Genomic DNA, 26,612 nt, shown 5'->3' with positions numbered 1-26,612 from the left:
ACAGTGGGGTTCGAACCCACTATCTCCCGAATACTGGATACTGGCCGCACTTAAGGGCCTGAAGATATCGAGCTCGGTACCTCGTCTTTGATTTCTGTGATTGAAGGCAATAGACTGATAATGAATACTGCTGCACTTAAATAGACGTATCTCAATTTACTTGTGGCTATGGCCCAACTCGAAAAATTAACTTAACAGGAATTTAGCAGACCGTGGAAGATTAATCTCTATACAAAAACATTGTGAGACATGAAACTTACACGAACGTGATCCAGATTATTTTTGTACATAGTCCCCATAGTTGCCTAAGGCTTTAGGATTAGTATTATAGACATACCAAGGCAGCCATCCCAAAGGACTCGACCAGGGAGCGTGGTTTCGTGACCAAACGTGACATAGCTAAGTGTTACATCGCTTGCACTTATGTACTTGTACATGTATCCTCGTTTTTCATCTTTCATATCCAACTGCCCTTACTCAGAAATTGTCCTCTTCCGACAGTGGCGTTATTAAATTTGCGACGCCTACGGAGTCCTCCATTATTACGCACTTCGTGGCCTTTCCCTTTCCTTTCCCGACGCTTTCATTCACACCTCTTCCTTTTTCCATTCTGATTAGAGATAAAAGGGCATGAATACATCACTCTACTTCCCCTTAAACAATAATGATTACCATCACAACCACCTAAATATTGAAGAAATCAAAATAAAGTGCCGAAGTTTACCGTTGATTTCAAATTTTCTTCTACACATGTGTTTCTTCTATGGCGTTAAACGGTGGATGTCCGACTAATTGGCTGAATGGTCAGCGCACTGGACTTTGGTTCAGAGGGCTCCGGGTTCGATTCCCGGCCGGATCGAGGATTTTAACCGTCATTGGTTAATTGCAATGGCCCGGGGGCTGTGGGTTTGTCCTGTCCCCAACATCCCTGCAACTCACACACCACACACAACACTATCCTCCAACACAATAACACACATTTACCTACGTATGGCAGATGCCGCCCACTCTCATCGGAGGGTCTGCCTTAAAAGGGCTGCACTCGGCTAGAAATAGCCACACCAAATTAATTAATTTAAACAGTGGATATGTATGAATGAATTACTAAATTATTACATGGAGTTAGTTTGGATAGTAGGCCTACTATGAAGTACCAAAGGTATTCCAATTCGTGAAATTTTACAATAATGTTTGAAGTAGCCAACGGCCGTAGCTGTGTTGAAATACCGGATCCCGTGAGATCTCCGAAGTTAAGCAACATTGGGCGTAGTCAAGATTAGGATGGGTTGCCACACGCTGTTGGTGGGGGTAGGGGAATGGAGGCGCGGAAAGGAACTGGCCACCCTACCGTACGTAAACTCCGACTCGGGCACACCTCTGAAGAGGTTCGTACCTGCCTGAAGTCAGAATACACCCTTACATTAACTTATTATATTTCATATGAAAGGACGAACACAATGAACAGAATCCCCTCCCTCTCACACACCCACTTATGGATGACCACCAACCGTGGGAGAGAGCAGTGGCCCACTGAAGTGAAAAGGCGTATGGCTCTTAGTGCCGGGAGTGTCCGAGGACAACTTCGGCTCGCAAGCTGCAGGTCATTCGATTTGACGCCCGTAGGCGATCTGCGTGTCGTGATGAGGATGGAATGATGATGAAGACGATACATACACCCAGACCCCGTGTCAGCGAAATTAACCAATTATGGTTCAAACTTCCGACCCTGCCGGTAATCGAACCCGGGACCCTTGTGACCAAAGGCCAGTACGCTAACCATTTAGCCATGGAGCCGGACAGCCGCCCACTGCAATTACCGCAATCACATACGGTACAATAAATGTTGTTAGTTTTAGGAAATATCAAACATATTCATACATACGATCGAACGAAGACAATGAACAGACACCCCCTCCCCGAGTCACGGATGTGACCACCCCCGGGTGAGAGACTTTTATTTTTGCTAGTGGCTTTACGTCGCACCGACACAGATAGGTTTTATGGCGACGATCAGAGAGGAAAGGCCTAGGAGTAGTAAGGAAGCGGCCGTTGCCTTAATTAAGGTACAGCCCCAGCATTTGACTGGTGTGGAAATGGGAAACCATGGTAAACCATCTTCAGGGCTGCCGACAGTGGGATTCGAACCCAACATCTCCCGGATGCAAGCTCACAGCCGCGCGCCCCTAACCGCACGGCCAACTCGCCCGGTGAGAGAGACCATCTGCCCATCGCAATCATCGCTATCACATGCCACTAGTTCTGTTCGTTATAAAATACATACATACATACATACATACATACATACATACATACATACATACTGCGCCCTGGTGGGGGTGCGATACGCGTCATGCAATTATTTTTTTTTGCTAGGGGCTTTACGTCGCACCGACACAGATAGGTCTTATGGCGACGATGGGATAGGAAAGGCCTAGGAGTTGGAAGGAAGCGGCCGTGGCCTTAATTAAGGTACAGCCCCAGCATTTGCCTGGTGTGAAAATGGGAAACCACGGAAAACCATTTTCAGGGCTGCCGATAGTGGGATTCGAACCTACTATCTCCCGGATGCAAGCTCACAGCCGCGCGCCTCTACACGCACGGCCAACTCGCCCGGTACAATTATTATTATGATGAATTATTGAGGAATATATATTTCATTTTCAGAATAAATAGTATCTTACTGTACATACAGTAAGAATAGGCCAGGCCGAGATGGCAGGTTTCACCATACCACAGATTGTTGTCTCCATTGAGATTAACAAACACAATGAGTGACAGAATTAGGTTTCTCAGAAATTGTGACAACGAGGAAAGAGAGAGGATAACTTGTTGCCAAAGTTTTCATAGCCCCGGGCAGTCTTGGTAGTAGCAACAGCGCAGAGAGCCGAGTGCAAATTTCTGAGAAATGACGTAGGGGTATGCCCATGTAACTAGCGGGAGTTGAACGCGGGGTTGGCACTGGAAGAAAAAAATATGAGCCTTCCCGGTCACGTGGTTTAGGTGGACCAATGGAAAAATTCACTTGACCAAAGCAAGGCGACAACTTCGTATTGTAAGAAGCATTAGCGAGGCTAACTCCGTGGATGAAACTGATAGAAGGAATTGAAGTATCGATTCAGAATAAAGTGGAATTTAGGAGCCTTACTATACCATAAAACTTATAAAATGTTAATAATTGCGGGAGATTGCATGGTGTAATTCTGAGAATTCATGGACGCTATTCGTTGATTGGCTGAAAGCAAAGGAAGCCACAAAAGAGCGCGAAACCCCGAGCCGGGATACGGCAGCTAAATTCGCGAATATATCCATTACCAGCGAACGATAATAGTTGAGAATTGGTATAGAGCATTTGAGAACATAATTACATCATTGGATCATATATTAAAGCCACGGGCCAAACCGCAAAGTGTCGTATGAAGATATCGGGACTGCGCGTCCGAAGATGAACTCCGTTGAACTCGGAAGAGAGGGGATACAAGTATAAATATGAAGTCGTGGACAAGGACTGACAACTACTTCTGACAAAGTGTTAGGGCGGTCACCACGCTAGGGGTGCGTGACAACTTCTGATATTTTGTTCGAGCCGTGATTACGCTAGAGGTGCGAGTGTGTACTTACTCGTGGAGTAGGGTTCGAAGTATTATATTGTTACATAGTACAGTGATTCATGACGTGATGTAGCTCATATTACAGTTTTGAGCAGTATACTGGTATGAAGTGTTTCAAATAGACAGGACTCAGTAAAGCATAACTTACGGAGTGTGAGATTCTACCAACAGATTAGGAAGTGCGCTACATGAGAACGGTCACGAGTATTTATGTCACCTAGTAAACAGTCGATTCTAAACTGATACCTGGTCAGCTACACGAACGTGAGACGGGAAATTCAAGTGCGCGCACGGGCCGTTGTAAAGGGAATTTAGAGGTATCCCATATTCCTAGTGTCCGGGAAAGGAATGAAGAATGTATTTACATTAAGTGGGCTAGATACAAGGCCGAGAGTGTAAAATTTGTGAATAGAATTTAGGGTGGAAATTATTCCAAAGTACAACAGTTAATTTATTTGTTTTTATTCAAAATGTGTAAAGTTGAAAAGGGTCAAGGATTAATTCTTCAAGCTGGCATGAATACCAGTGGAATGCATTCCTAAAAACCGGAGGGGCTATGGCTTCTCGTCCGGTTTTAGCAGACTACAATGGCAGAGTTGAGTAACCTTTTAACATATTTGTAGATTGCTATCGTTAGGGGGAGGAAATCATATTAATTTATCATGGTAACTTGATTGTGAAACGAGCCGTTACGGCTCGTATAAATTCAAAGATAGATAGACAAAGGGACAAATTAATATGTAGATTAGAAAGAGCACTCATCATAATTTTGATTATTAAATAGAGTATAGTAGGGTCGAGTTGTTCATTCAAGTGCTTGAGTTGTTTGATATGATATGGAGCACGTTTCACGTAAAGATAATGTTAATATTCATTTAGAAGTGCTTCCAAAGTGTTTTTCCGTCATCGGAACTTTTATAGATATTAAGGCATGTTGTTAAGATAATCCAGAGGTAGGATTGCCAAGTGATTTAAATTGTTGTGGGACGGAATGAAGTCCATTGATTTGTTTGTAAATATCGCGAAGTTCGCCAGTGGACAAAATAATAATAATCTGTAAAAGTGTCGAAGTATTACATTAAAATTTAGTAATGTGTAAAGGCGTGTTTAATAATAATCTTTGAGAATAAAGGCACGGGCCTAGTTGGATAGAATGATTGCAAATTAAAGTAATTTAAATGTGGAGATCACATGTGCCGTGAATAATTATAATTTGTGCAGTGAATCCGGTTTTAACACCAATTTTTGATTTAACGTTTTTGGACTCCATAATAATCATAAATAATTTGGTAGAAACGAGATAGGTACTTTTATAATATGGTCACGCTATGTTTGAGGCCCAGAGTGATTTGAGCCAAAAGTTGAGATTTGGAGTTTTGTGGGACAGAAATCCGGCCCGAAATGAAAGTGAATTGTACTGATGTTGATGAAGAAATAGATGGATCTTAAGGCCCACATAGAGGTTGTATTTATATACCGGTGTATTGAGTGGCAGAATAGAGTTCACACACCGAGGGTTAATTAGTGAAAATGTTTGAAGAGTTCCAATGGATAAATTGACTTCAAAATGGAAAAGGAAGGAATAATTTAACACTTGCAGAGATTGGAGGTATTTGCCCAACTGCGAGGTGTTATGGGATTTGAGAATTGTCTAAGGAGCATATGGTCTCCATGAATCAACGACAGTACGAAAATAAGGTTGCGGGTTCGAACACTATTATGTCCCGACCGATGTGAATTCGGATCTTGGTGATTTCTGTTTGGGAGAGAACGTATGTGACTAAATTATAAAGATGGGGAATAAAAATAAAGATTCTCGAAAGAATAATAATACTGTTAATAATAATATTCCAAGTAAATCATATCTGGATTGATAAATCGGAATTGTAAAAGGGGTTATGCGTTAAACATATTAAGAGTGGACTACCGTGAAACAGGCGAAATTAATTTTTTAATTAATAATAATAATAAATAAAAAACTACTTTTTTAGAAGAAGAATTTACCTTTTTTTATAATTTGGACATAATAATGATGTTGGGAGTTGAAATGAAAAATTTGAGATTTTTAACTAATAATAATAATAGGTAATAATGAGAATATTTGAAGAAGGAGAAGAAGAATACTCAAAGAAGCTACTTTTATTTATTTCAGATGAAAATAAAAATCGCGAAAAGTTGAAATATTATTCCGATGATGATTACGGGTTACGATAATCATGATCTCCACAAGACATAATAATAATAATAATAATAATAATAATAATAATAATAATAATAATAATAATAATATTTAATAAAATAATTTTTTTATTTATTTTTCTTATTATTGGGATACTGATGATGGATGATACTAGGGAAGTCAGCTGGCGAATTAATGTAATAATATCAAGTGGTTGTAAATAATAAGTTAAGTTAATATGTGTAAAATGGAGGCAAATCCCTACATCTGGACCATTAGGTTAGAGTCCCTTTGTCGTATTCCTTCAACTAACGATTAGCATATCTTGGTTAGGAACCCGGGGAGAGTTTGTAGTTTCCCGGGTTGGTCTCATCTGAATCAAAGTGGAGGCGATAACATGGTCCATGTGATCGCGCCTACTTAGCCAACAGGTATTTGGTCCATGATCAAATATGGTCATGGTGTTAACGAAGGTAAATCTGATACCTTCAGATATCAACGGTTCTACCACCCAAATGGAAGGGTGGTCAAAAGTGATAAATATTATGTAATCATTTTTCAGGAATAATTTGCCAAATTACCGGCAAATCAAGGGTCAACAGATTTTGATTGTGTGTAAAATTTAATGTGTTTACTTAAATAAAATGCTCCTTTAGCATTTGCAAGGAAACAGTTCCAGGTTCTTGTTCTTGTAGAATAGTAAACCCTTGGTGACCGTTTAAATATCCGTCCCCATTCCTAGGACGGAGCCTTCATAATTTCCCTTTGATCTGAATATATATAATTTGTGTGTTTTATGATGAGCCTTAAATATAAAGACTGTAGAGTGTCCCGTTCAACCCTGTAGTACTGATTGGATGGCGCCCTTACATTTAGTTTGAGATCTTATATCTCAAAATAATTTTTTATTGTTTATGAGTTGCGATAGATTCGGACCGTAACACTCCCTGAGATAAATGCTGGTTGGGACTCAGGCTTTGAGCGGGTACAATACATACATTATCATTATAGACTGTTATACCGTTAAGCGTTCAGTCTGCAAGCCTCTGTGAATTTACGAAACGTCGCCACAATCCTCGATTTGCAACTAGTGTTGTGGCCTCATTTAGTTCTATACCTCTTACCTTTAATTCGTTAGAAACTGAGTCTAACCATCATCGCCTTGGTCTACCTCTACTTCTCTTACTCTCCATAACAGATTCCATTATTCTCCCAGGTAACCTACCTTCCTCCATTCACCTCAGATCAACCCACCACCGAAGCCGGTTTATGCGTACAACTTCATCCATCGAGTTCATTCCTAAATTGCTCTTTATGTCCTCATTCCGAATACCCTCCTGCCATTATTCCCACCTGTTTGTACCAGCAATCATTCTTGCTACTTTCATGTCTGTTACTTCTAACTTATGAATAAGATACCCTGAGTCCACCCAGCTTTCGCTCCCGCAAAGCAAAGTTGGTCTAAAAACAGACCGATGTAAAGATAGTTTCGTCTGGGAGCTGACTTCCTTCTTACAGAATACTGTTGATCGCAACTTCGAGCTCACTGCATTAACTTTAGGATACCTTGATTCAATCTCACTATATTACCATCCTGGGAGAACACACAACCTAAATACTTGTAATTATCGACCTGTTCTAGCTTTGTATCACCAATCTAACATTCAATTCTGTTGAATTTCTTACCTACTGACATCAAGTTAGTCTCCGAGACGCTAATTTTCATACCATACTCATTGCACCTATTTTCAAATTCCAAGATATTAGACTGCAGGCTTTCGACACAATCTGCCATTAATACCAAGTCGTCAGCATAGGCCAGACTGCTTACTACACTTCCACCTAACTGAATCTCTCCCTGCCATTTTATACCATTCAGCAGATGATCCATGTAAACTACGAACTGCAAAGGTGAAAGATTACAGCCTTGTGTAACCCCTGTAAGTACTCTGAACCAAGAACTCATTCTACTATCAATTCTCACTGTGGCCCAATTGTCAACATGAATGCCTTTGATTGATTTTAATAATCTACCTTTAAGTCCCCCAGTGTGGCGAACATGTTTTCTCTCGGTACCCTGTCATATGCTTCCTCTAGATCTACGAAACATGAACACAACTGCCTATTCCTGAAGTGGCATTTTTCAGTTACCTGGCGCATACTGAATGTGTGATCCTGACAGCCTCTCTGTGGTCTGAAACACACTGGTTTCCGTCCATCTTCCTCTCAACGACTGATCGCACCCTCCCTTTCAAGATGCCAGTGAATACTTTGCCTGGTATACTAATCAATGAGATACCTCGATAGTTGTTGCAATCCTTCCTGTTCCCTTGCTCATAGATAGGTGCAATTACTTCTTTTGTCTAATCTGAAGGTATTTTACCAACGCTCCATTCTAATTTTACTACTCTATGAAGCCATTTAATCCCTGCCTTCCCACTATACTTCACCATTTCAGGTCTAATTTCATCTATTTCTACTGCTTTATGACACTGGAGTTTATTTACCATCCTTTCCACTTCCTCAAGCGTAATTTCACCAACATCATTTTCTTCCTCCCCATGAGCTTGGCTGTTCGCAACACCACCAGGATGATTTCCTTTTACATTGAGAACTTCAAAATATTCCCTCCTCCTCTCCAGCGATTCCCTGGGATCTGTTATGAATTCACCTGAATTACTCAAAACACTGTTCATTTCCTTTTTCCCTCCCTTCCTAGGATTCTTTATTACTGCCCAGAAAGGTTTCCTTGCTGCTTTCCAGGTTATTACCAAAATCCTCCTATGACTTCTTTTTGGATTCAGCAACTATTTGTTTCGCTCTGTTTCTTTCATCTACGTACAAATTCCTGTCTGCCTCGGCCCTTGTTTGGAGCCATTTCTGATAAGCCTTCTTTTTACGTTTACAAACTGCTCACACTTCATCATTCTACCAAGATGTTAGTCTTTTCCCATCTTTACACACAGTTGTTCTTAGGCATTCCCGTGCTATTTTTACTACAGCATCCCTGTATGACACCCATTCACTTTCTATATCCTGAATCTGCTTACTGTCTACTGTTCGAATCTTTTCACTAATCATATCCATGTACTTCTGTCTAATTTCCTCGTCCTGGAGATTTTCCACCCTTATTCGTTTGCAAACAGATTTCACTTTCTCTACCCTAGGTCTAGAGATACTTAGTTCACTACAGATCAGATAGTGGTCTGTACCATCGAAAAATCTCCGGAAAACTCGTACATTCCTAACAGATTTCCTGAATTCGAAGTTTGTTAAGATATAGTCTATTGTGGATCTGGTATCCCTAGCCTCCCATGTGTTGCGCTGAATAGCTTTATGCTTGAAGAATGTATTCGTAACTGTTAAACTCATACTAGCACAGAAGTTCAGCAAACGCTTCCCATTCCCATTAGCTTCCATATCTTCCACACATTTACCAATCACGCTTTCGTGTCCTACAGTTCTATTCCCAACTCTCGCATTGAAATTGCCCATTAGCACTATTCTGTTGACCCTGACCACGATGCCACTCATTGCTTCATAAAACTTGTCAATTTCATCCTCATCTGCACCCTCTTATGGTGAATACACGGACACAATTCTAGACCTAATTCCTCCAACTGACAAATCTACCCACACTATTCGCTCATTTACGTGCCTAACAGAAACTATGTTGCGTGCAATGGTATTCCTAATAAATAGCCCTACCTCAGATTCTGCCCTTCCCTTTCTAACACCCGTCAAATACACTTTATAATCTCCTATCTTTTCCTCGTTATCTCCCCTTACCCGAATATCATTTACTCGTAGCACATTCAGATGCATTCTCTTTGCTGACTCAGCCAGTTCTACATTCTTTCTTCCATAAGCCCCATTAATATTGATAGCTCCCCATCGAATTCCATTTTGTTCGCCAAGTTGTTTCCAATGAGTCCCTCGCCTTGCTAATGGGAGTGGGACTCCGTTACTTCCATAGGTCCGAGGCTTGCTGAAAGTGTTCTGAGCTCGGTAAATTCATGAAGCAGGATGCTACCCTACTTGCACATAGTCCAAGTGAGGATCTCTCCTCTAACGGGTTATGGACCACCGGTGAATTGTATAGTCCTAGCCGCATGCGCACAAGGAGGGCCATGACTCAGAATATGTCCGAGATGCCCACTCCCATTCCATAGCAACTGGTATCCCGACTACCAGGACCACTTACTAGGCCACTCAGCCGTTGACCATGGTTCACGAAATAGGACGTAACTTACAGTAACACACACCATGAATCATTGTTAATATAGCAACATTAATCCAACTAACAAACTGTCACAACATATGGCTAAATTATTTTTTTACCGCTACAGTACATATTCTCTGAAAGTTATTTAGTCATAAATGGTGGATATGATAATATTGCTATTTGTTTTACGCCTCAGCATCTACTTTTGCGATTTGAAGAGGTGCCAAGGGGTCTGAAATACGGTCCCGTGGACCGAGCGAATTGGCCGTGCGGTTAGGATCACGCAGCTGTGAGTTTGCATTCGGGAGATAACGGGTTCCAACCCCAATGCTGGCAGTCTTAAAGATTAATTTCCATGGTTTACCGTTTTCACACCAGGCAAATGCTGTGTCTCAATTAAGGTTACGGCTTCCTTCTTCCCACTCCTAGCCCTTCCCTATCCCATCGTCGCTATAAGACCTACCTATGTCGGAGCGACGTAAACAAAATTGTTTGTCCCATGTGTGCTTTTTACAAAGGGCACTAGGAAAGTTTTGCAATGTGAGTGAACGCTTTAGACTTTTTCAAAACAATTTCCATCACTCTCAATACACTTATCCATAAGTCGAAACCAGTCACTGAACCAACTCTGCCACTTTTCTTCGGTTACATTTTCACACTCTTGATCCCATGCTGCCAGAAGCTCCTCGTCGGATGCAAAACGCTGCCAATTCAGCTTCATCTTCACTTCTGGGAAGAGTGCAAAGTCACATGGGGCAATATCGGGACTGTGTGAAGGGTGATCAAGCACAGTGTACCCTGATCTGGCAAGAAAATCCATTGTTACATTAGCACGATGTGCTGGAGGATTGTCGTGATGCAAGAGCCAAGTGTTGGGCCGTGACCTTGGACGGAGGTGCTTGAGAGCCTGGATGACTTGAGGCAGACAAGTCTCACTGTACCACTTCGCAGCAACTGTCCTTTGTGTTTCTAGTACAACCCGAGTCAGGATGCCCCGTTTAGTGAAGAATACTACAATCATCCTTTTCTTCACTGACATTGACTTTCGCACAGTGACAGGAATACCCTCATCTTCACACAGCCACACCTTGTTCTGGGATTTTGTTGGGACATCGTAATAATAAAGCCAAGTTTCGTCACATGTAACGATGCTATTGACGTTACGTGAAGTCCCATTTTCTAACTGTTTTAGCATTTTTTGGCACCATTTCACCACATGCGCCCTTTGTTCCTCTGAATGTGAATGGGGAACCCAAAGGGAACAAACCATTCTAACACTGAGATGGTCATGTAGAATTGAATGAATAGCTGGTGGAGGGACCTGGAGGGTCTCTTCTACCTGCCTATATGTCAACCGCCACTCTTGCTGCAACATTCTCCTCACAGCTTCAATGTTTTCCTCAGTCACTGATTCAGACGGTCGCACAGGACAAGGATCGTCTTCAACCCCAAAATTTCCCCTCTGGAACTCTTTGTACCAGCGGAAAATTGTTGTCCGATGTGGACAGTCTTTCCCCAGCCCAGGAGTCATTTCCTCCGGGCACTGGTCAACAGTTAATCCACGAGCAAATTTGTAGCGGATAATTGTGTGCGGTATTCACCTTTAGACCACACTGACTTCTTAACTTGCTTTCAATCCCACTGCTTGGTAACAACTGGTGTTAAGGTCGCACCTTGCTGTCTTCTAGATCGGTCTTCACCCGACTCTTCATCCCTCACCATAACAGGGGTGTTCAGCCAACCGTTTTCGCGTATTGCAAAACTTTCCTAGTGCCCTTTGTATGCGCTGGTAAATCTACAGACAAGAGGTTGAGTAGTATTTGAGCACCTTGAAATACCACCGGATTGAACGGAGATCGAACCTGTCAGATCGGCCTCTCAAGTCCAGTACTCGATCATCTGAGCCACTCAGCCAAGTTAGGTGTACGTCGGTACCAGGTCAGGAGGGTACGATCTAATAAATGTCAATGGTGCCGTCGCAGTGATTAGTAGTCTCAGTGTGGCCTGTTATTGAAAATATGGAAATCTACTGTACAGCCTATTTTGTCATTCGACCGGGTCAGGAATGGAATGAATGAAGCCCCTAACTAATGGCGAGGATAGGAGAAGTGCCGGCTGGCGAAACTTGTCGCACTCCTCTTGGGGAATGATAAATGACTGACAGATGACATGTTAATGGAGAGTGTTGCTGGAGTGAAAGATGACAGGGAAAACCGGAGTGCCCGGAGAAAAACCTGCCCCGCCCCCGCTTTGTCCAGCACAAATCTCACATGGAATGACCGGGATTGGAACCACGGTATCCAGCTGTGAGAGACGAGCGCCCTGCCACCTGAGCCGCGGAGGCTGTTGGCCTATTATTATCGTGCAATAATACGACGGCAATTTGAAGCAACTTATGTCCTTCTGTACGAGGTTTCAATTTTCAAGTGTCGATGTACCCCGTAGATGGAAAAGTTAGATTAGATCACGCTACCTATACCAACATTCGATCATTCCAACCCCGCAATGATACAACTGATGGTGCGTCAGTGCGAGTGAAATGAGGAGCAGTCAAATAGGCAGAGGAGAAACAGTGGAGTACCTGCTCTACTTCAGCGATAAATTGAAATAAATGTGGGAAAATTCAGTTTTTAATTTAAAGAACTGTCTACGAATAAATTGAGTTATTTTACATTGTCAGAAAGTATTGGCGGTAGCTACTCAGACCCGCATGAATTCGCCGAGGATGCTTGATGTCCCCAGGAGCTTTAGCCGACACGATCATAATTAAGCTCTTGGAATGACAAACCGTCGATATAAATGTAGCACGTCGAATTGCGCGTACTCTGAAAGGACCTTGCAGAATCTTTTTGGTCTACAGACTAAGAGCTATCGTTTACTAGCATCAAGAATTTTGACCAAAAGCACCTTTTAGGCAACTGTGCATCGAAGGCTCACATGATGATGATGATGATTGCTTAAAGGGGCTTAGCGTCTAGATCATCGACCCCTAATTGTACGAGATGATGCAGAATGATATGATTATCAAAATTCCAAAATCGATCCACTGACTATAATTCAAAAAGATGGCGATGAAAAATGATATGAACTTAAAATAATAAGTGAATACGACCCTCAATAACCCACCTTCCCCCAAAAATCTTAAAACACTGGAATGAACGGAACAAAGATCTGCTTCCAAAGGAAAATCCTATATCAACGGTGCTTGTTGTCCAAAAGTGTCCAAAATCCAGTCACCGGCCCCTCATAATGGTATTAATCACTGGTAATTTTTGCTGTTTTGTTTAACGTCGCACCGACACAGATAAGTCTTATGGCGACGAGTATCACTGGTAAAGTAGATCCACGATGTTCCTCATATAGTTGTATTAATCAAATGTAATCTCATGGTTACAAAAACATCATCCCTTGGTCGCACCTTTTAGTCGCCTCTTACGAGAGGCAGGGCATACTGCGGGTGTATTATTCATCTGCGTTCCCCAACCCCCATGGGGTGTCATCCCTTTTAGTCACCTCTTACGACAGGCAGGGATACAGTGGGAATATTCTTCTTCTGCGTTCTCACATGAATTGGATTTTAGGCACGGCGGCTTTCTACGGGATACGTTACCAGTGTTACAGACCTAAGAAAAGAAGTGGCAGTTCACATGTTTGGGCAAATAAAGAAGAAAGCTCTCTGCCGTGAGAGCTGGTGAGCCAAGAAGGGCTATCTTCAGAAGAGCAAACCAGTCAGATGACTAATGCACTATGGATGGAGGGAAGTACATGTCTTGTTTCGTCAACCCTTATTGAAGTTCAACGTACAGTCCATTATTATTTTCCAATTGGTTGATATTCTTCCTTCACCAGCTCGATTGAGTGCTTCCACATCAGTTATTCGATATTAAGCAGCCGCACCCAAAACCACACCTCAAATCCCTGTGGCTTGTCAAGTACTATACAGTGTCCGCGCATTACCGTCATACCATTCCACTGAATAAAACAGGTATTTTAACAAATCGCTTCGTGAAATATAGACTGAGTGTGGTGTTAGCTAGCATTGTCTGGTATTTGTAGAATGTTCTTGACATTCAAATCCATACTTTGACATCTTGTTGACAATAGTCATCCTTCAATATTTTCCTACCCCGGTATTTATAAGAAGATACTTGTTCAAGTGCCTCGCTCTGAATGAAAATGTGGAAATTTTTCTTCAGATTATCAACGACATCATTTAATGGCTTGAATTGAATACCGTCTGTCGCTTTAACGCCTCTCCACACGACCCAATCATCTGGGCCCGATGTGCAATGGGCTGGCTCGCTGTGCTCTGGAAACACACGCGGTTAAGGATCCCTTATTTTCTAAGTTTCAGAAATAGGAATTTCCCTGACTTTGTTCTCACTGAAGTCGATACGAATGCTAATATATTGGGCTAAAAACTGGTTATTACAGAGAAAATAATTTAGTCATGAAAATGCTGTTACAATACTAGAACCATTCGATTTTAGAAACTTTCAATGAACTGGTCGGTGACAAATCGGCTCGAATTGCATGACCGCTGTACTACACGGCCCAGCTAGCAGAGTGTCGCAATAGTGAGTTGGGATATTGTGTGGTACCCCTGACCAACCACCCGGCATGAGTTGTGTCCGCCCGACCGGTCCCGACAAGCCTACACACCACTCAATCTGCAGGGTACCTGAACATCGGGCCCAGCAGATTTTGTCGTGCGTAGAGGCTTGTAACTATTCACGCATCGATTAACTTGATTAGAGGAGGAAGGAGTATCCTACTGTATATACAGTACCCATGAACTGTAGCAGGAGTTGAACGCTGGTGTGCGTCAATTGTCTGAGTGAACAGTGATGAAATATGACAATAAAAAAAAAACTGTTGAAACATGCAAATTTAACATTATGTTGTTATCTACTGTCGTTATTCTTTACAAATGAGGGGCCGATGACCTTCGATGTTAGGCCCCTTAAAATAAAAAGCATCATAATCATCATCATCATCATCTTTACAAATGCGTGCGACCACACGTCACGAGAATCGTGCTAGAGACGGTACTGAAGGAAACTATGAAAGATTCTTGACCATCCACACTAGGTAATCTGTCACAATGTGACTTCCATTAGTTCGGACCACTCAAGTAGCAATATTTGAAGATCAAACGCTTCCACAACGATGATGAACTCAAGGCTATGGTGCTAGAATATTTCATGCAGCAACTACGATCCTTCTCTTCGAATGGTATCCGACAGTTCGAAAAATATTAGGATGCAGTCTGAATACACAGCATGACTTTTTCTCCTAAGATGGCATTGCTTTTTATTATTTAAAAAAATATTAGTCTTTTCTTTATTTAATGAAAGATGCCCTAGTTCATCTTGAGGTAATGGCCATAAAGACCCTGAATTCTAAATTTACATAAATGGAGAAGGCAAAGATATTTTTTACAATTTGTTTTACGTCGCATTGACACAGATAGGTCTTGTGGGGACGATGGGGTAGGAAAGGGCTAGGGGTGGGAAGCAAGCGGCCGTAGCCTTAATTAAGGCACAACATTTGCCTGGTGTGACAATGGGAAAACACGGAAAACCATTTTCAGGGCTGCCGACAGTGGGTCAGTGACTTCCATTAGTTCGGAGCACTGAAGAAGTACTATCTCCCGGATGCAAGCACAGCTGCGCGCCCCTAACCGCACGGTCAACTCATCCGGTAGTGCAAAGTATGAAACTGAGACAAACTGGAGACAGGGGTTCATCTTGAGTGACGAAGGTTCTGACACAGGGAGGGACGTCAGTAATAAACGTGATAATGGAGGATCGTGTGGTTAGCTAGATTTTAAAGATTTTAAGAATATATCTTGCAAACGTCATTTATTGCATTACAAAAAAACAAAGCAAAGTCAAAGCAAAGACACCTCCGCACAGGCCATGAAGGCCCTTGGAGGAGTGGGAGGTAAAGGCTTCCACAATTGTTAACCTTGGCACGTGATGGGGTAGGGTGGTTAGCTCTACGCCTGGCCGCCTTTGCCCCCAGGAATTAACCTGGTACTCATTTTTTGGTGTAGGCTGAGTGAACCTCAGGGCCATATGCACCTCCGGAAGTGGAAATCTCGTTTCTTAAATTTTACGACTTCCTGACGGGGATTCGAACCCACGTCCTTCCGGGCGAACCGAGCACGCCTTAACCGCCTCAGCCAGGCATCCCCTCATTGCATTACTACTACTTACAAATAAAAGAAACCCTCATGGGAAATTTAACAGGATAGATAATATATTTTCCACAAAATATGAGACACAAGGTTCATATATATTTTTCATATAATTAATTTCGACGGTCTAGGTTATGTCATTTTCGCTCGTTATATGTTTCGTAGGATCAAGTATCACCGCTGTTCTTTGTGTTTACTTTGTAATTTCGGTATTTTTGATCCTGTTAAAAAAAAGGGCCCAGGTGAGTTTCAGTTGATCAAATAAATAAATAAGAACTATTTCGATCATATATTTCCCCCAACACCGTCTCAAAATTGAAAATGGATATTAACCTCTGCTTTATGCGTGAATTCTATTTTGTACTTCGGCACTAAAACTTTACCGTCTTCGAACGATGAAAGTGCGAATGAAGTATGTTATTAACAAAATAATGACTTGGCTGATTCTGTATGCCTTTGGGATATGCGCTTTAGTGTTAAGCATCAAAGTGTCAATAGAGCATTTAATTTGGTACAATCTAATAAGTCATTTGTAGTATGAGGCGCTTGGAGTCCTGTAATTCGACGCCCCTAGAGCTGCTTGTCTCCCGAGGCTTGCTACCTCCTTCTCTGTTCCTCACCTAGTTTACATTCCGAGAGAAGAGAGAGACAACAATGTAGTCACCTATGTTGTGTTTAACAGATTACGACAATCTGTTCCGTGTCGCTTTGAAGACAACGCAGTTGAAATCATTAGCCAAACGCCATTATCTCCCTGCTTTGGTGCTGTATTTAATCTAACGATGAATACAATGCAGAGATTAATCGCTGATTAAAGCACGTGCCAAAGGGAACGGAATTAACGAGCGTTTACCTGGTCGACTGACAAACAGTAATGGCGCTATTAAAGCCTGTAAATTGACACCGGTCGTCCTCTATATTTTTGCTAAATAAAGGGAAAATGTAGAAGAAATAAGTGGCATTGGGAATATTGGATGACAACTCTTAGTTAATTTAAATAATGAATATTGAAAGGTGATAAGGATGTTTTAAAATACACACTTAGGTTTGCTAGGAGGCAGTTCGAGTTTAGAAAATGTTATTCCAGAGCAGGATTCTCGCAAATATAGCGGACATTTTTGATTCAGGATATTAAAGGGACTCTATCGCTATTGACCTATCCAAGGCCTTTGATAGGGTAGATCATGGGAGACCGAGCTCGATAGGTGTATTTCGCTTAAGTGCGGTCAGTATGCAGTATTCGGTAGATAGGAGGTTCGAACCCCACTATCGGGAGCCCTGAAAATGGTTTTCCGTAGTTTCCCATTTACACACCAGGCAAATGCTGGGGCTGTACCTTAATTAAGGCCACGGCCGCTTCCTTCCCACTCCTAGCCATTTCCTGTACCATCGTCGCCATAAGACCTGCCTGTGTCGGTGCGACGTAAAGCAACTAGCAAAAAAAAAAAAAAGATAATGGGAGACTGCTGATGAAAATTAGTGCCATTGCACCAGACAAAAGAGTGGTTGAATGGCTGACTAAGATTCTAACAATAGAACTCGGAGAATTAGAATTTTGAACCTGTGACGATTAAGAGTGAGGTTCCGCGGGTCAGTTTTATTGGACCTTCATGTTTCCTTATGTGTATGCATGATATTAGTAAAGAAATGACCGAGCTTGATAGCTTCAGTCTATTAATTGCGGCCAGTATCCAGTATTCGGGAGATAACGGATTCGAACCCATTGTCGGCAGCCCTAAAGATGGTTTTCCGTGGTTTCTCATTTTAACAGCAGGCTAATGCTAGAGCCACTACCACGGCCGCTTCCTTCCCACTCCTAGCCCTTTGTTGTCCTATCGTCGCCATAAGACCTATCTGTGTCGGTGCGACATAAAGCATCTTGTGAAAAAAGAAAGTAAAGACATGGAATTACAATGCTTTTGCGGATGATATATATACATATTTACAAGAACATCAGAATACGTACTGTGTGTGACCAGAAGGATCTTGAAGTTTACAAAAAAACGCTAGTAGACGTAATATTGCTACTTAGAAAAAAACTATTCGTATGCAAAAATAAAAACAAATTGCTTGGATTTTACGGAATGAAACACATTCATAAGGGATCACCACACAAAGTGATAAATTAGTCATAGAATAGTGAGCGACTACAAACAGACCTCGGCAATGACGTGAGTTGTACAGAAAACCATTGATATGGTGGTAAACGGGATGGAAAGTTAGTTTGTGAGTTTTGCCACAGAAGATGTCCTTCCAGCTTTGATTACTGTGTTAGTGGGCAGATAGTACCTGATGGGGATCACTGTAAGTACTTAGCTGTTAATACTGGGTGGGAAAAAATGGCCCTGGAAATATTTACAACAGGACTGACACGAGATTGACCCATGTTAATGAACATCACAGAAGATGATGGAAAATGGCCTCATCTGAAGGAATGGAAAACTGAGGAACCAAAAGTCCTGACTCCACTTCTAAACCAACAGCAGATTTCAACACGCGAACGTTCACATGCACAACATTAAATTTGTAAGGATACAGATGCAGATCCTTTTTTATAATGTTTCGATACGATGACCTATTAATTCGCACTTGCACAGATAAACGTCGTTGAGATTTCGTCGGGCTTCGTTCCAGGCTTTCCTTCACTCGAGCAATGTTTTCTTGTGCCCGAATTCTTTTCGGATAGTTACGGTTTTATTCGTTACAGAGCCAGTTTCACGTCATTTTAGCATTACAGACTTTGCTGGAAATTTTACCAAAACACTTCCATCCTTAGACACGTGCACAAATAGCTCCGCACAGGTTTTCCACGAATCGTGTTTCACGAAACACTGGACAGTGGACATGCACTGTTTTATCGTAAGTACCGTTGTGTGTTGCATTCAAACACGTCTGCTCCCCTCAGTCACTCACACGGAGCGACGTAGTTGAGAGATGCACAGCAAACGATTGGTGCATCGAAATCACGGTTTCTAGAATTTCATGTGATGGGTTGCATTCCGTAATATAAATATTTTTCGTGCCAATTTAACTTTGCCCGCCTTGTATAAGAAAGGTATCCATTGGAGTAATCACATTAACGAGATCGAAAATACAGCTTAGATATTTCCATTTAGTTATGAGGATGTTAAGGGTTTGTATTAAGGATGTAAAGGAGAGAGCGTGTAAGTCCCTGGTAAGACCCCATTTTGAGTATGGTTCAAGTGTAGGGGACCTTCACCAGGATAACTTGATATGAGAACTGGATAAGATCCAAAGGGAAACAACATGATTTGTTATGGATGATTTCCGACAAAAGAGCAATGTTACGAAAATGTTGCAAAATTTGTGCTGGGAAGACTGCCCGACTAATTGGAATGTTCCGAGCTATCAGTGGAGAGATGCTGTGGAAATATACACCAGTAGACGCGTAAGTGTGATTAGATTTAAAGGTAGGAAAGATCATAACATGAATATAAAATTGGAATTCAGTAGGACAAACTGGGGCAAATATTAACGTATATTAAGAGGAATTTGGGAACAGAATAATTTATCAAGGGAAATGTTCGACAAATTTCCAAGATTTACATCATTTAAGAAAAGACTACGTAAACAACTGATAGAGGATCTGCCACCTAGGCGACATTTCTAAATACACATCAGTGGTGACTGATTTGATAGGTCCTACTGATTGCTGCCTAAAGGGTAAATGAAATGATATCAGTGAGGTACTCTGAAATTCGTCGCCGGGCTGAGTGGCTCAGACGGTTGAGGCGCTGGCCTTCTGACCCCAACTTGGCAGGTTAGATCCTGGCTCAGTCTGGTGGTATTTTGATGTGCTCAAATACGTCACCCGCTTGTCGGTAGGTTGACTGGCACGTAAGTGAACTCCAGAGGGACAAAATTCCGGCACCTCGGCGTCTCCAAAACCGAAATAGTAGTTAGTGGGACGTAAAGCCAATAACATTATAATTGAAATTCGCCAAGGACTAGTCATTCAAATGCGGTTTACCGGTATTTTAATTATCTTTACTACTACTGGTAGTATTACTAGTGTAAGTTACATGGTCTGAAACTCAACAATGCATACTTTAAAATCATTTAAATTTATCAAAACATGAAACTCAGTCAGATTCTTCATGGAGTTCTAAATTCAGATGTACCGGATTACCTCCTCACCTCATAACCTCGCCTTTAACTATATCTCGAAGTCCCTCTTTTGTAGTCACTGCCGCTAGGCTGTGGAATACTCTCACTACGAACATTAGAGATTTGCGTTTCATAGGAAATCCGGTGAAGTGAGTAAGATGGATCAAAATGTGATTTAAAGAGATGTGATATCATATAATACGTATATTGAGTACTCAGCCCGAAAGCTAGATCTTTTCGCAGCAGTTCCGCCCTCAGCTGTCATAGATGACCTGTAGGTGTCGCTGAAGAGGCGTACAAGGGATTTTTTCCGTATGGCCTCCGAAGAGACCTCATGCAGGTCTTCCTAAATGACTCCTATAGGTGACCTGCGTGTCTGTGGAGATGGGATCATTCCTATGATGAATTATAATACTAAGGACGGCACATGCACCCAGTCCTCCAGCCAGAGGAATTCATTAAGTTTAAAATCCACGACATGGCATGGAATCGAACCCGAAACCCCTTGGACGAGAGGCCGGCGGGCTAACGGTTTCACCATGGAACCGGATTACAAGGAAAATGAGGATGAGGTAGTTTTCGATTGCTATTTCATATCAGTCTGCCAAGCCCACTGAAATGCTTGCATCAACAGACCCTATGAGCGAAGTTTTCACGTCATCCACAACAGGGATTGGCTGCACAAGGAATGGTATTTCCAGCATCACTCGTATTTCAATTTCATATTCTTAAAGCCAAGGATGGGAAAGACAGGTCAATTAACACATTTGTTCTAGCCCTTACCAGAAGACAGTGGTTTATCTACAGTATTAATGTCCTTATATCAGCTTTTTTAATGTTTGGTGATTGAGAATAATTATGAGCTCATGTGTAGTTCTTATTCCATGTATAGTACATCATCAACTTCAGATATTCGATCGTCCTGCCCCTTTTCTCTTCTTCCGTTTCCCTGTCTTTATTGACCTTTGAAGCACCTCACAGCTAATCAAGATGAAATACGTAGGTTAGTGACATCGTTTTGTGCTCTCTGTTTTCCAACCTTAATATGATTTCCTGGCGTTATTTGTAAGAATGTCATATTGCTATAAATACGAAGACTTCGATCAATTTAACGAACATTTCTTTCTTTTCAGTGCATGACTCTACAGGATAATTTTAGTATATTGTATAAAAATGACACAAGTTATTTGTAATAATAATGGCTTCATCAACTATGTATAAGTTGGTGTTAGGGAGGCAGTAAAACACGACATATACATTTATTTCACCTTATCCCTGACCCCCTACCAAGAAATAGAAACCGGGCGAGTTGGCCGTGCGCGTAGAGGCGCGCGGCTGTGAGCTTGCATCCGGGAGATAGTAGGTTCGAATCCCACTATCGGCAGCCCTGAAGATGGTTTTCCGTGGTTTCCCATTTTCACACCAGGCAAATGCTGGGGCTGTACCTTAATTAAGGCCACGGCCGCTTCCTTCCAACTCCTAGGCCTTTCCTATCCCATCGTCGCCATAAGACCTATCTGTGTCGGTGCGACGTAAAGCCCCTAGCAAAAAAAAAAAAAAAGAAATAGGAACCGAGGGTCACGTCGGAGCCGATGACTTAGATGTTAGGCTCCTTTAAACTACAATCAAGCGAGCAAGTCGGCCATGCGGTTAGGAGCGCTCAGCTGTGAGCCTGCATTCGGGAGATAGTGGGCTCGAACCTCACTGTTGGCAGCCCTGAAGATGGTTTGCCGTGGTTTCTCATTTTTACACCAGGCAAATGTTGGGATGTACCTTATTTCTTCCCACTCCTATCCCATTGTCGACGTAAGACATATCTGTGTCGGTGTGACGTAATGCAACTTGTTAAAAAGACATGCATTACGGGCTAAATTGTCGTAACGCTGACAACGTACAACTCCAGAATCTGGCAACCATCTATATGGACAGCAGGTGGCTTGGCAAATCAAACTACAAAATGAGTTGTATGTGTTGCGGGGTATTTCCATAATCTTCATCATCTGCTTGTTGATAATAATTAATAATTAATAATAATAATAATATTAATAATCATAATAATAATTATTATATATTATATTATTATTATTATTATTATTATTATTATTATTATTATTATTATTATTATTATTATTATCCGACTCCTTTGATGAATGATCAGTGTTGAGCCTTCGGTTTAGAGGGGCCCGGGTTCGATTTCTGGCCGAGTCAGGAATTTTAATCGCGTCTTATTCATTCTTCTGGCTCGAGGACTGGGTGTTTGTATTTGTCCCAACACTGTCGTCTTAATATTTAGAAAACATACTACACCACCAATCTTAACAGAACACAAAATAATGATTACAACTCTCCATATAGGGTTGTGTCAGGAAGGGCATCCGGCCGTAAAACAGAGCCAAATCCACATGTGCTACACAGTTAGCACCCGTGACCTCACAAGTGTGGGAAAAGCGGTAGAAGAAGTTTATGATTATATTATTATTATTATTATTATTATTATTATTATTATTATTATCGCGAAATATGCACAAATGGATATACGACCTGACTTCTATGAAATAACAATGAAGTCTGGTTTGAACTTACTGGATCGTAGAAGATGTGGAAATATATTTAGGTTAATTAGGTAGAAAGCGTTATTCTCATTTCTTGAAGACCTTCCTAACCAAGAAGTGCGAGACGTTAAATAGAGGAGTTAAGATCTCAAGCTCCAGCTTGTATATTGCGTACTTCTATTCTCGTTATTCTCTCATTTATACCTCGTATAATTCCTTCAATTAGGGGAAGTGCTGGGTAATTACTTACTTGTGGCCACAAGAGGATTGCAATTATTCTATTCCCCTGTGCACGATTATGCTATAATTACCGAACTAAAACTGGGTTTTTTTGTTATACGGAGACTTAAAGCCTTGCTTCATAGTTTATATTAGAATTTGTAAATCCAAATCAAAGATACTGTGCGAGGTTCTTGGAAATATTTCCATTCGATTCTACTGTAGCTTTACTCAGACAGGCTTACAAGAAAATTTATAGCGATATCAATGTGAAGGAGCTTCGAAATAAAAATTGGAAATAATAATAATAATAATAATAATAATAATAATCAGGGCTAGGATTTTAATCGCTTCACAACATACATTGATAAGTTGTACAGATATCCTGATCACAGTCCCACATTATAGAAAAGCTGATTTATTAGGTTGTTATTTGCCATTTTAATTTTTAGGTCACCTTCTAAAATTATTCGTCATTATTTGGTAATTATATGGAATTTATTAGACTATATTATACTTTTCGAATAGTTTTTCTTACATGTTTGAAGATTTTAATGAATTGCGCGTGTGGCATTTCATATTATCACAACATTTTAACTGAGGATGAATGCGGAGAATTTAGAATCTTCACAATACTTTGTCAGTCTGGGGACTAAATAAACTTTGTTCACTACTTATTTCTTCGAAATGTGCACATTCCAGGAGGCAGCCCCTCCAATTGGAGAAGTCTTCCTCGTGAACAGTCGAGATTTTCTTCTGAAGACGCAAAATGTAAGGGATTTCACCTTGTTTTCTTGAAACGGCAAAAACCGAAAAGTGTCTAACATATACTAAATACAGGCTAAATCAACTCGATTATTCAAGTTCATTTAAAATTTATATCATTATTTTTCAAGTTTTCGGTTCATTTTACTGGATTTTGGCATCACATTATAGATCGTTCCTTAAACATTTTAGGTCATCAAATCCTGTCCGTAATAATAATAATAATAATAATAATAATAATAATAATAATAATAATAATAATGATAATTTTACAGTCCACTAACTACTTCTAGTGTTTTCGGAGGTACTGCGCTGACGGAATACTATCAACCGATATGAGCCGAGATAGAATCCACCAAGTTGAGCCCAGAAGACCTGCGCTCCGCCCTTTGAGCCATTCAACCCGCGTATCTGATAATTATTGGAAGCTATTTACAGTCTACATTTCTGAACCCTTGAATATATTTTCATTGTGTAAAGCAGTGAGGCAGTTCTACGTCTTGTTTCGGAAACGTTATTGGCTAACAGTTACAACCCTCAACGGTTCTCCATCAATGATCAAAAAGTAGTTTTCTAACACGAAGTTTATGTGTTTTAATTTTCTTTTTATTATGTTTTCGGTGACATAAAAATGGAGAAGGCACAGCTCCACTATTTACCTGGTGCGAAAACAGGAGACCACGAAAAACTATCTTCAGCGGCTGCCGATGGTCGGATTCGTCCTCACCAACTCCCGAATGCAAGCTCACAGATACGCGACCCTAACCAATTTTCCAACTCACTCGGTATCTTTGAAATGGGACAATGCCTACTAATACTAGGAATATTAAAGTGGGGAAGATGAGGATTGCAATGGTTATACTTTGCATGAATCTAGTGAAAATTATTAGCCTGGTCCCGTTGTACACCTTGACGAGAAAAAGAAAGAGATGCTAACAATTCATGCGGTGCCCCACAAAGGTTAGTACTCTCAGAAAGCAGAATGTTTGCAGCTTTTCATGGCCAGCTACTCCCACTCAAGAGCACTCGTGAACTGCAAAAGTGAGAAGCTTCAAGTAGACATGCACAGTGGGTCTCTCCTTTATTCGCTTACAGCTGTAATTCATCAGCTGGACGTGACGGCACAGTAGGGTTGTACAGCAAGTTGTGAAGCCACAGTCCTGTGTGAATCATGTAAAATATTCTCAGCTTCCTGTGATACCTACCAAGAGCTGAACACAAATTAAATTAACATTTAATTATCATTTAATTACATTAGCAATTCAAATTATTAGAACGGTCCTCGGAGCAAAGTTGATTCTGTCTGCTCTGCTCCCAATGCGGTAATCAATTCCAGTGGAATCCCTTTCACCCGCAAGCTGAAGTAAATGGAGTATGATGAAAGGCGCGTCAAGGCAAATTGTGGACTGGAAATTAAGCAGTAAAATGTAATGCTGAGGTTTGATATGAATGACATTTAAAGTACTGAGTGAGTTGGCTACGTGGTTTAGATCAGATAGTTGTGAGCTTGCATTCGACGGATCAAAATATCAAATGGACTTTGAAAGCGAGAAGCTTCAAGTATATATGCACACTGGACCTCGCCTTCCTTCGGATGCATCCTGCAAATATGTTCTACGACATAATTTTTTGTCCTAATGTTCACCATTCATGTCACATTATAAGTTGCACTTTGGTTTTAGATGTAATGACTATCGACATTTTAGTTTAAAATCATTTAATCATTCATGCAAGATAGCAATATTTTACACAATTAATAATATATTTATATGCAACTGACACCTGGATAAATAGCAGCGTTTGTGTCCTATGTACTAATGGACACCTAAACCAAATTTGTCCTCGTAGCCCAAAAGATGTGACTCAGGGAACTTTTCGAACAAGAAAACATAAATACGTTTAGTTTTAGGAAACAGACAGATGAATACCTGAAGTGTGCCTCATTTAAAACTATTCACAGCCATTTACTCGTCCGTCTGTCAGTTTCTTATTCTTATTCACATTATTATTCTTATTCTTATTCTTATTCTTATTCTTATTCTTATTCTTATTCTTATTCTTATTCTTATTCTTATTCTTATTCTTATTCTTATTCTTATTCTTATTCTTATTCTTATTCTTATTCTAATTTTAATTTTAATGTTAATTTTAATTTTTAGGTTTAGGTTTTTGTTCTTGTGACATATTATCAATTCCCATCCTCTTTATATGGTTTCTGCTTCTTCAGGGCGCCCTTGTTTACTTTTAAATTGCTCGTCTAATGATATTATTTCTGACTATATCAGACATATTTGCAAAATTACTAACTGGTTTGTCAGAAGGTAGTTCGGGTTTCGGAAATGTCATTCCAGTGAGGCTCAACTGCTAGGATTGCTGCGAGATATAGCAGATATTTTACATTCAGGAAGCCAAATTGACTGGATCACTATTGACTTATCCAAGTCTTTTGGTAGGATAGATCGTGGGAGAATGCTGATGAACATGCGAGCTGTTAGACTAGATAAAATAGTGATTGAATGGGTGGTTACGTTTTGAGAAAACAGAACTCAGAGAATTGGAGTACCTGATCGTGTATCGATTAAGTGGGGTTCACGCAGAGGAGTATTATTGGACCTTTATATGTTCTTACGTATGTAAATGAAACACGCAAAGAACTAGAATCACAGATAAGACATTTTAGCGGATTATGTTCTACTGTACATCCAAATATTTCGCTTGATAAATTATTCCATTA

Source organism: Anabrus simplex, chromosome 1 (genome assembly GCF_040414725.1).
Source record: "Anabrus simplex isolate iqAnaSimp1 chromosome 1, ASM4041472v1, whole genome shotgun sequence".
NCBI classification, from domain to species: Eukaryota; Metazoa; Arthropoda; class Insecta; order Orthoptera; family Tettigoniidae; genus Anabrus; species Anabrus simplex.
Note: the sequence above shows the minus strand (reverse complement) of the source record.